Raw genomic sequence first — 12,874 nt, forward strand, 5'->3', positions numbered from 1 at the left:
CTGCTTGATCACATTCCCGCTTTGTTGTTGAATTGTTTCAGTAATATAGGACCCCTTATGACCCTATTTAGGGTTTTCTTGACAAAAATACTGGAATGGTTTGCCATTTCCTTCTCTAGCTCATTTTACAGAGGAATAAAGGAAAGTAAAATGACTTGGCCAAGATCACACAGCTAGTAATTTGAATTCTGGAAGATGAGTTTTCCTGATTTTAATTCTACACTATGGCACCCCCTAGCTATCCATATCCAACTGAACTTGGTTCATAGATTTTACATTCCAGGTTCCTGTTCAATACTTATTTTTACAGAATTGGACTTAACTTTTGTTACCAGACACATCTACAACTGAATTTCTTTTTCACTTTAGCTCAGCCACTTCATTCTTTCATTCTTTCTGGAGGTACTTGCTCTCTGCTCTTTCTCAGGAATATATTAGAATTTTCGGACCTGAAAGATTCATCCAATTCACTTTCATTATGTCGTGGCATCACTGCCCTGATATGGTTCTCTTATGAGAATGAAGGACAAACAACAATCTCTGTGAGGAAGGCTAGCCTGGAACTGGTCAATTAGAAGACTCTCATCTTTCCTTCCCTCCCTCCCTCCCTCCCTTCCTTAAAAGCATTTTTTTTCTGGACTTCTGAATCCTTACAAGATATCTTTCCATTTACTGGTTACATTTCTTTCTTAAGGACAAAGCCTTCAATCAAAACCAACCTGATTCTAATTGGTCAGCAGTAGATCTTAAGCCAATTTCCATTTGGTCATTGTTTGGGTCCTGATTAACTCCGGTTGAATGTAAATAGCAATCATTTCTGCTTTGGTCAGAAGCCCTGAGGGTCATGCCCTTCCGGATTCATTCATTCATTTAGTTACTTATTTAAGTGGGTTTTTTATTTTTTTTCTTTGCCTCAATTGGTACCAAGCCTTAATCACTGAATGGGTGTGGCCTCAGTCAAACTGAAACCTATTGAAGACTTTAGTTTTAAAAAGACAAAGATCTCCAGGGCCATCTCAAGTCTTCTGGATCTATCTCTTGCTCTGGAGAGGAAAGTGAGATAGATGACCTGGCACAGACCTCCCTCACTTACATCCAATTCACTTGCATGTCAGGACATTACTTCCCTGATATCATGGTCCTCTTCAAGAACAAAGGACAAGCAACATTTGACAGCTTCTGATTTGATGAACTCATTTTCCAGTGCTAAATCTTTTATCATTTTAATTCTATCCATGATATTTTCTTGGCAAAGATACTGGCAAATACACTTGGCAAAGATTCCTTCCCTAGTGGATTACTTTTTATCAGTACTCCCCACTATGACCTATCTTGGATAACCCAGAACAGGATGGCTTATAATTTCATGGAGCTACACAAATCCTTCTGCCAGACAAGTCAATGATCTAAGAGAGGAATTCTTCCCCTAGGTTCTTCTGAATCAGCTGAAATCAGAGAGATTTTCATTGGAGCATGGAAATCATCTGGCCTAATTAATCCTCTGATTGACTTGATGGAGACTGGCTGGCTCTTTGAGGAAAATAACTCCCATTTCAATTTTTAAAAGATCAAAATTTGAGAGAATTTGAATTTGCATTTTAAAAATATACTTCAGCTTTCCATTAAAGCTGATAGAAAATGAAGTCAATAATAAGGCCTACATATTAAATAAATAAAACTTTGTTCTTCATATCACCATGATGAGTTAGAGAAGGGGGAACCCCTCTTGGGTCGGCGCAAAGATACAGAGCAGAGTCCCCTGTAAATGAATTTACAGGCCCAAAAACCTGGATTGACAAAAGGGTTTATTGTAGGGATTTGGGAGTAAGGTTTAGTTATAAAGTTGAGGGTCAAGGGCACCGGATTAGGTCCAGTGGACAGAAACCCTTGGCATGACAGACATAAGGATGCCATGCTTAGGACTTCTGCTAACGTGGACTCCAAAAATAGCTCCTTTTATAATGATCTTGAAGGTGGGTGGAGTCCCAGGTTTTCAGCCAGGGTCAGCATTGAATAGAATTCTATGGGTTTAAACTGTGGGCGTTGGGAAAACCCAAGTTAGCTCAGATCTGGTGGGGGATGGGGAAAGCCCACTGACCAGGATTTGTAAATCAAAGGTCAGCCAAATATTTTTGCACATATGAGTCCCTTTCCCTCCTTTATGATGTCTTTGGGATACAGACCCAGTAGAGACACTGCTGGATCAAAGGCTATGCACAGCTTGCTAACCCTTTGGGAATAGTTCCAAATTGCTTTCCAGAATGATTGGCTCTTTCCACCTTTTCTCTTTTCTTTTTTGTTTCCCCCTCCCTTGTTTTGATCTCTTTGAAATATAGACTTAATGCCTGCACAGTTTAATAACCTTTTAGTTAACTGTCCAACTCTTCATGGTGCCATTTGGGGTTTTCTGGGCAAAGATTCTGGTTTTCTGTAGAGGCCCAACTGTACTTGAATCAAGTAATCTTTACAACAAGGTGTCAACTTGTAGAAGTATACTAAGAACATATAACTAATTATCTCAATTCCATGGAGTTAACACCTTGTAAGATTATTTGTTTCAAGTACACTTGGCCCTCTACAATTTTCTATTTCCTTCTCCAGCTCATTTTACAGATGAGGAAACTGAGAGCAAATTAAGTGACTTGCTAAAGTCACATAGTTAATAAGTGTCTAAGGTCAGATTTGAATTTGAGAATATTTGTCTTCCTGTCTCTATGCCTAGCACTAACTGCCCGACTTTTGGGGGTATAATTCAGGCCCAATTCACTCAAGTAGATTGATGTGGTTTTCTGCCAATTTTTTTTTTTTTTTCCAAAATGATGTGTATGAGGAAGATACTCAAGAATTTTAACTTTCTTTGAATTTTCTTTCTTTCTTTTTTTTTTTTTTTGAGGCTGGGGTTAAGTGACTTGCCCAGGGTCACACAGCTAGGAAGTGTTGTGTCTGAGATCAGATTTGAACTTGGGTCCTCCTGAATTCAGGGCTGGTGCTCTATCCACTGCGCCACCTAACTGCCCCCGAATTTTCATTTTTCTAATAGCAATTTGACTTTTTAAAAAAAAAACAAATGCTTATTAATAGATAGGATATCTTTTTAGAAAGCTGCTTGCTCCCATATTTTGACCATCTATCAGTTGAGGAGCACCATTTAGTGGAATAAATTTGAACCTGGTACCTGTGGTAATGAGACCTTTATCATAGAAACTTTTGCAAAAATATTTGTCTAGTTTACTGGGTTTTGCAGATATCTTTCTAGTTTACTGTTTATCTTCTAACTTTGTTTTGTTTATGCAAAAACTTTTCAAATTTATGTTATCAGAATTGTTCATTTTATCTTTGATCATCTGTATATTTTTTTGGTTATGAACTGGTTTTCTAATTTGTTTAAGATATAATCTTTTATATCTAAATCTTTTATTCATTTGGGGCTAATTTTGGTATATATCACCTACCTCCTAGGGTTGTGAGGATCACATGAGATTGTAATTATAAGGTCTGGCAGGTAATAAGTGTATATAAAAATGAATTATTACTACTACTACTAATACGATTTGGTGAAATGTTGGTCTAGAACAATTTTATGACAAAATACTCAAACAATTTTATGACAAAATACTCTCTAGTTTTCCAATCAGTTTTCTTACCTCCCCCCCTCCCCAAATATTAAATCTTTTATGGATAACTAAGTGGCACAATAGATAGCCAGGAAGGCTTATCTTAAGTTCAAATCCGGCTTTGAGACAATTTCTAGCTAGACAAGTCACTTAACCCAGTATGCCTTGGTTCCTAATCTGCTTTTAAAAAAATGAATTGAAGAAATTGCAAAGCATTCCAACATTTTTGCCAAGAAAACCTCAAATGTAGAAATGAAGGGCTGGACATGACTGAAACAATTGTTCCGGGTTTATTGAACTCTATGTTATTATATTCATTTGTTTCTGCCTCATATATGTTTTATTCTACTGATTAACTTTTTTTTTTTTTTTTAAACCAGTTCCAAATAGTTTTTATGGTTATTACATTTTGGTGAAATTTCAGATCTGATATTGATAGCTTCATTCCTTCTCATTCTTTTTCACTACTTCCTTTTGAGATTCTTTGCCTTTTGTTCTTCCAGATGAATTCTATTATTTTTTCAAGGTCTATAATGTATATTTTGGCTATATTTGATTGGAATAAACATTGAATAAGCAAATTAGGGTAATTAATACAATTCCTATATAGTTCTTGGTGATTGAAATCCTAATTATTTTAGACATTCTGTAGTTATTTTGAACAGAATTTGTCTGTTTCTGGTGGATTTTGTTAGTAATATAGAGAAAAGGCAATGATTTGTGCAGACTTAGTTGATGTTCTGCTACTCTGAAATTATTTAGTGTTTCAAGTAATTTTTCATTGAATCTCTAGTCATCCTTGTTTTACTCCTCATTCCCATTATTAGTGGAAAGTCCTTTAGTATGTCTCTATTATACATGCTTCTTATTTTTAGGTAAGTACCATACTAAAGAGAGTCAATTTATTGCTATGACTTTTAGCATATAGGAAGAATTTGGTAGCCTCTCTTTTTTCTTGTTTTAACAAAATTTCCTTTTTTTTTTTTTTTTTTTTTGCATAATTAACTTGTTTTTGAATTTGTCATATAATTCCTTGCAAATCCATATGCTCTTGGCATTTTTCTTTAAATTTTCAATAGTATTTTATTTTTCAAATACATATAGCTTCAACATTCACTTTTATAAGATTTTATGTTTTCTCCCTTACCTCCCTCTCTCAAGAGAGCAAGTAACTGATGTAGGTTACATATAAAAATATACAATTCTTTTAAACATATTTCATCATTTGTCATTTTGTCTAAAAAAATCCAGATCAAAAGGGAATAATCATGAGAAAGAAAAAAAAAAAAAAACAAAGAAAAATTGAAAATACTATGCTTCAATCTATATTCAGTCTGCATAGTTCTGTCTCTGGAAACAGATGGCATGTTCTGTCCCCCCTCTATTGGAATTACCTTGAATCACCATATTGTGGAGAAGACTAATTCCATCATAGATGATCATCACATAATCTTGTTACCGTGTACAATGTTCTCATGGTTCTGCTCACTTGATTCAGTATCAGTTTATTAAGTTTCCAACTTATCTGAAACCAGCATGCTCAACATTTCTTATAGAACAACAATATTCCTTTACATTCATATGTCATAAACTTATTCAGCCCAACTGATGGGCATCCATTCAATTTCCAGCTCCTTGTTGGCATTTCTTGATGGCATTTGATCCACAGCTTTTTCTCTCTTCTTTTATTCCTTCTTCTTTCCTTCTTGCTCTCCTTCAAATCAAAGGCACTCTCTAAAATAGCGTGGTAAGAATAGTAACCATGAAATATTTCTCCCACATATCAGGAGGACATTCTCCCAAACAGAATCAGTGTAAAGTGTAGGCACAAACTTGGAATGCCTTGGCAGTTAGGCATACATGTAGTGAAGGCATGTAAACAAGCTATTTCATGCCTCCAATACTATAGGGTCCAAACAATCCTTCTTTTCTCATGATATTCTCATATCTTGAGAATACAAGCTCCTTTTTATATCTGCTGTCTTCTCTAAGTACTTCCTTTCAGTTGGTAATGCCCCTGATATAGGTTAAAGAATCAAATACCATAAACTTGCTTGTTTCTTGAACTCAGCTATCTTCACTATCTCTAGAGCTAGAGAGTTTGACTAACAAAAGACCAACAAAGGCATGACCATTCTTTTGGGAACCAATGATAAGTTGAAAATTTTAGAACAACAAGAAGTAAAGAACATCTTTTTCTTTAACATGTTAATACCTCAGTATTTCTGTAATTGAAACAATTGGGCTAGAAATGTGGGGGAGACTAACTCTTCCTCCTACCTTTCACTGCCCCTGGGTAAAAAGTACTAAATTTACATTAAAAAATTAACTGTGCATGTGCACACTAGAAAAAGTTTTGGTTATTTTTCTTATATTGGGTTATTTTAATTGTCTTTTTTATTCCATCAATCTTGGTATTTTTATATTTCTGTAAAAATTCATCAAATTAATTTTCTTGGCATGTGCTTGTGCAAAATAGTTTCTAATAATTTTATTCCTCATTTGTTATGAATTTAATTTTTTTTTTGCTGTTATCAATTTGGTTTTCTTCTGCCTTTTAAAAGTCAGACTGTCAGTCTATTAATTTATTAAAACTTTATTTCCTTTCGGTTTTAGTAATCTTTTATTGTTTTCTTTTTTCTGATTATACATTTGAATTAATTTTTAAAAAACATTTCTTTATGAACCATGTTGAGAGAGAAAAATCAGAACAAAAGAGAAAAACCATGGGAGAAACAAAAAGCAAAGGAAAAGGAAAAAAAGTGAACATAGCATGTGTTGATTTATATTCATTTTCTGTAGTTCTCTTTCTAGATGCAAATGGCATTTTCTATATAAAGTTTATTGGAATTACCTTGGATCACTGAACCACTGAGAACCAAGTCTTTCATAATTAATTATTGCACAGTCTTACACACTGTATTCCTGGTTCTATTTGTTTTGCTCAGCATCAGTTCATGTAAATTTTTCCAAGCCTTTCTAAAATCAGCTCTTTCATATTTTTTTTAATAGAAAAATAATATTCCATTACTTTCATATGCCCTAATTAATTCAACCTTTTCCCAGTTGATGGGCATCTATTTCCAATTCTTTGCCACTATAAAAAGAGCTGCTACAAATATTTTTGCAAATGTGGGTTCTATCCCCTCTTTTATGATTTCCTTGGGATACAGACCCAATAGTAAGCACTGCTGGATCAAAGGATATGCACAATTTTATAGCCCTTTGGACATAGTTCCAAATTTCTCTCCATAATGGTTGGATGATTTCACAATTCCACTAAAAATGATTTATTGTCCCAGTTTTCCCACACCTCACTCAACATTTATCATTATCTTTTCCTGTCATTTTAGCCAATCTGAGAAGTCTGAGGTGGTACCTCTAATTTGCATTTCTCTAATTAATAGTGTGTGGGATGGATGCTAGACTCCCTTTCCCAAATTAACTAATCAGAGACATCTTCAGGTACAAAGAGAAAACATTTTTTAGTCCCTGCAGAGAGAGGACCAGCACAACCAAGAGGCAACCCAGCTCCCACCATGTGCTCAACCTGACCAGCCAGAAATAGAACACTCAAAAGAAGAAAAGGCCCAAGTTTTTTCACTGGATAGATTAAAAGTACGTAACTATCCTTGACTAATGGTCACTAATGTTGTCCTTTTTCCCACAGGTCATGTGACTTCCAGTAACTTCCTGAGGGTCTGACCTTTACAGACCCTGTGACTCCCTGTAACCCAAGACCTGATCTTCCCACTCTGGGAATAGGGATCATGTGACTTAGTCTCAAACTGAGAAAACTTCATCCAGTCAGTCCCATTCAATAGTGATTTAGAATATCTTTTCATATAACTATAAATGGTTTTTATTTCATCATCTGAAAATTGTTCCTTTCCTTTGGCCATTTATCAATTAGGGAATGACTTGTATTCTTATAAATTTAACACAGTTCTTTATATATTTAAAAAATGAGGCCCCTTTATCAGAAACATTGTTTAAAAATCCCATTTTGTACTTTCCTTTTAATCTTGTTTGCATTGGTTTTGTTTATGTAGAATCTTTTTAATTAATTGTAATCAAAGTTGTCCCTTTGTCATTTCATAATGTTCTCTAGTTCTTTGTTTATAAATCCCACCATTCTTCAAAGATCTGATAGGTAAACTATCTCTTGCTCTGTTAATTTGCTTATGGTATCACCCTTTATGCCCAAATCATGTATCTATTTTGACCTTATTTTATTATGGGATGTGAGAAGTAGGTCAAGTTTCTAACATATTCTTTTCCAATATTCCCCAAAATTTTTGTGGAATAGTGAGTTCTTATTCTAGAAACTGAAGTTTTGGGGTTTATTGAATTGTTAAATCTTTTCTTAAAATCTTAAATTTTGGGCAGCTAGGTGGTACAGAGTATAGAGCACCAGCCCTGAAGTCATGAGGACCTGAGTTCAAATCTGGTCTCAGACACTTAACACTTCCTAACTGTGTGAACCTGGGCAAGTCAGTTAACCCCAATTGCCTCAGCAAAAAAAAAAAAAAAAAATCTTAAATTTAAAAAATCTTTTGATTTAAAAAATTTCTATTTTGACGGTTAGATTTTTTAAAATCATTTTTTCTAAGTTTTTTTTTTAGTTGCATAGATAATTAATTGAACTATTCGGTCTCTTGTTAATAAAAATGTTTAGAGATAGTAAACACTCTGGATTGCTTTAACTACATCTCAAATATTCTGGCATATTCTCTCATTCTTACAATTTTCTTTGATAAAATTATCCATTTCTACTATTTATTCTTTACCTGTGCTGTATTAAAATTTTAAATCTTTAATAATTTCATTTCTTCTTCAAAAGCATTTTATTGATTGTAATTTTAATTGTATTGTGATCAGTAAAGGATATGTTTAATATTTCTTATTTTCTATATTAATTGGTAAGGTTTTTATGTTCTAATACATGGTGGTCAATTTTTGTAAGAGTGCTAAAATATACCTGAGACTATGTATACTCCTTTCAGTTTCTTTTTTTTTTTTTTTTAACTTTTTTTTTTTTTTCTTTTTCCCTGAGGCTGGAGTTAATTGACTTGCCCAGGGTCACACAGCTAGGAAGTGTTAAGTGTCTGAGATCAGATTTGAACTTGGGTCCTCCTGAATTCAGGGCTGGTGCTCTATCCACTGCGCCACCTAGCTGCCCCCCCTTTCAGTTTCTAGACAGTAATTCACCATAGATTTGCCATCTCAAACTTTTTTAAAATTTGATCAAGGAATTTAACATCTTTTTCATTTAAGTTTTTGCTAAATTTTCCTATATCTGATAGTTATATATTCAGCTCTTCAACTATGATAGTTTTGTCATCTAAAATCAACCCAAACCTCTCCATATCAAGTTTTATTCCCTAATTCTCTAAGAATAATAATTTAAAAAAACCTTCAAGATTTAGCAACTATCACTAATAAGTACAGATACTTTAACCTGACATTCTAAAAGGCAAAAATATGAAAACTTGCAACCACGGATAACACTGTAAAATAACCCTGCAAAACCTAAGTATAATTCTATTTTAAAAAAAGTATTTTTAATGAACTAGAGAACTTTTCAAAAAAAAGAAAAAGAAAAAGAAAATGAAATAGAGACTTTTAAACATTTTTGATGAAAAGACCAAAAGCTGAGTAGAAACTTTGAGATGCAAATTGATATTCTGAGAAATCTAAAAGGTAAAAGGATTTAAGGAAATAGAAGGGACTATGGTTGTATTGAAATAAAATTAAAATGTCCTTTCTGATTTTTAATACCTTTAAGGAATAAAGAGGGACAAGCAGAGGATATAGAAGTTGATTATTTTCTGTCCTGGTTTTTGTTTTTTTGTGGAGGTTTTTTAGTGAAGCAATTGGGGGTAAGTGACTTCCCAGGGTCACACAGTTAGTAGTAAGTGTTAAGTATCTGAGACCAGATTTGAATGGTCCTTCTGCCATTTGTGAGACCATATAGTGCTTGTTTGTCCTCTGTTTCTTTGAAGGGGGAGGACACATCTTTCTTTGTAAGTTTAAGTCCATATTTTATTAAACCCACCAAACTCATCATTTCCTATGCCACAGCAATATTCCAATCTTAATAGCTTAGCTATTTGAAATAGTTCTAAAACATTGTTAATATAGCTAATATGTAGTTTTCCTGTTTTTAAAATTAAATCTATTTTACCCCTGCTTTTTTTTTTTTACATAATAAATTCTACTCCCGATCTTTGTGTGTCTCTTATTTTCTATTCCTGCTGATTCCTCTCTCTGCTTTATTTCTTCTACTTACCTTTCCTTTTTTAATTTAAACTTCCTCTTCTTCCCCACCAAAGATTCCTTCCTTATCTTATCCCCCACACCATTTCCCCTTATCCTCTTGTTTCTATTTGAATTTAGAATACTTTTATAGCCTTCCATATATATATGTTGTTCCCTCTATGGAATTTCACTAATCTACATACCTTATCCCATTCCTGTTAATCTATACACCTTAACCTATTTCTATTAATCTGTATATGCTTATTTAAAAATATATATATATTAACTTCTGCTTCCTAATGCATTCTGCTCTCCTCTTCTGTTTTGTGTTTTGTTTCATTCACATTCATGATTATGTTTTTGTAATTGTTTACTTCCATTTTACTCATTTGACATTTTTCTCATTATTAACTCTCCCATCTTATGATGAAAAAAGTTGTGAAAGAAAACTTTGATAAATACTAGTGATCCATAATATATGTGACTTCCTTATAGTTTTCCCATTCTCTCTTCTCCTTTTCCAGAATATAATTTTAATTCAAATGCCTTTCCCCCCACTTCCAATTCCACCATCATGATAGACTTTCTGAAGCTGAAATTCATGTTATTTATGACTATTCCTTCCTGATGCTATCCTTCCTCTTAAACGCCACTCTCTACTCTTTCTTCTTGTTTCCTTATGTTTTACTGTTGCCTTTAAATATACTTTTATAATTGTATGTGTTTATGTGTGTTGTATGTTCAATCCTACTTTGCTTGGTTCAAAAACAAATTCCTATAGTGCCTATTTCATTTGTCTCTCTCTCTCTCTCTCCATACCCACAAACTCTTCTTGTGTAGCTGATTATGAAAAATTGCAAGCTCCCTTCTTTTTCCTCCTTCCTCCCATAAAGCATTCCTTTTCCTTTTATTTCTGTCCTAAAACCACAACAAAGAGGCAGCTAGGTGGCGTAGTGGATACAGCATGAGCTCTGAAGTCAGAAGGACCATTCAAATCTGACCTCAGATACTTAACACTTGTTAGCTGTGACACCCTGGGAAGTCACTTAACCCCAAACACCTCACAAAAAAACCTCCACAAAAAACCAAAAATCAGGACAGAATATAATCAACTTCTATATCCTCTGTTTGTCTTTTTATCTCTCTATTCCTTTAAAGTATTAAAATTCAGAAAGGACATTTTCTTTTTCTTTATTAGAATACAACTCCACTATTATACAGTCCCTTCCATTTCCTTAAATCCTTTTACCCTTCTAAATTTCTAGAAATATCAAATTTGCATCTTAAAATTTCTACTCAGCTTTGGTCTTTTCATCAGAAATGTTTGAAAGTCTCTAATTTTTTTTTTTTTAAAGTTCTCTATTTTCATTAAAAAATACATTTTCTTTTTATAGGATTGTACTTAAGTTTTGCAGGGTTATTTTAGCAATGTTATCCTTAGTTGTAAGTTTTTATATTTTTGCCTTTTAGAATGTCATGTTACAAGGTCTGTACTGATTATTTGTAGTTGTTAAATCTTGTAGGTTTTTTTTTATTATTATGGAGAATTAGGGAATAAAACTTGATGTGCAGAGGTGGCAATGGTTTATTTTTCACTGCTTAAGCGAATTGTTGAAGACTAAAGTGATTTGTTTAAATATTTAAAATTCAAATTATTTTTTCATTTTTGAGCATTCATTTTTTTCCCTTTCAATTAGATCAACCCACTTGGGAGGCAGGGAAGAAAACAATACAGAACTTTTTGCATTACATAAGCACAATTAAGCAAATTTATTTCCATATTGGTCACCTCCAAAAATGAAAATTTTTAAATCTATATATTGGGTTCATTAGTTCTCTCATCAAGTCAACAGCATTTTTTATTATGTCATAGCTGATCATTTAGTAAATCAGACTTCTTAAATCTTTCAAAATTATTGATTTTAATAATATTAATGTAGAGTTCAACTGATTATAAGGCTCAAATTTGGGAGGAAAGAAAGTGAAGTTGGAGTAAAGGGTTCTATTCATTACTACACTGTTGGAACTTATTTGGTTCATCTCATTGTTGAAGAGCGCCTTGTCCATCAGGATTGATCATTATATAGTATTGTTATTGAAGTATATAATGATCTTCTGGTTCTGCTCATTTCATTCAGCATCAGTTCATGTGAGTCTCTCCAAGCCTCTCTGTATTCCTCCTGTTGGTCATTTCTTACAGAACAATAATATTCCATAACATTCATATACCACAATTTATTCAGCCATTCTCCAACTGATGGGCATCCATTCATTTTTCACTTCCTTGACACTACAAAAAGAGCTGCCACAAACATTTTGGCACACATGGGTCCCTTTCCCCTCTTTAGTATTTCTTTGGGATATAAGCCCAGTAGTAACACTGCTGGATCAAAGGTTTGCACAGTTTGATAACTTTTTGAGCATAGTTGCAAATTGCTCTCCACAATGCTTGGATGCATTCATTCACAATTCCACCTGGTAAACTTTTAAAATAATGTAAGCAGCCCCAAGTTGCGATTGGTTAGAAATTGCTATTAGAGATAAAATCTTTTGGGATTGTAACTGATATTCTTTTGAGTTCTGAATTGGATTACCTGATTGGATTAAATCAGTAGCTCACCATTTTGAGAAAAATGCCATAAGTTACTCAGAGAAGATGGACAGCTTATCTGGACAAGAATCTGGGAAGACACCACCTTGTCCTGTGTTTAAGGTGGGATCTTTCTGACTCAGTTTCCCAGTTCTGCTTGTTATTATTGCATGATTGGCTGTCAAACAGATCTAAGAATGCTTTATTCTATCATGTGTGTGCTGTCAGGCTGAGGCCTGAAGAGCCTGTTATGATACTAAGGATAATTATATTACTGCTTTCTCCTTTTATAGCAAGTTTCTATAATTAAAACAAATGGTCAGAAAAAGCCATGAGCCCAGTGCAATTATCCCAAGGGACACAATGGTTCTCTACTCTAAATCTTAAGAGATGCTTTCTTTTGTATACC

The sequence above is a fragment of the Sminthopsis crassicaudata genome, chromosome 6 (genome assembly GCF_048593235.1).
Source record: "Sminthopsis crassicaudata isolate SCR6 chromosome 6, ASM4859323v1, whole genome shotgun sequence".
Taxonomy (NCBI): domain Eukaryota; kingdom Metazoa; phylum Chordata; class Mammalia; order Dasyuromorphia; family Dasyuridae; genus Sminthopsis; species Sminthopsis crassicaudata.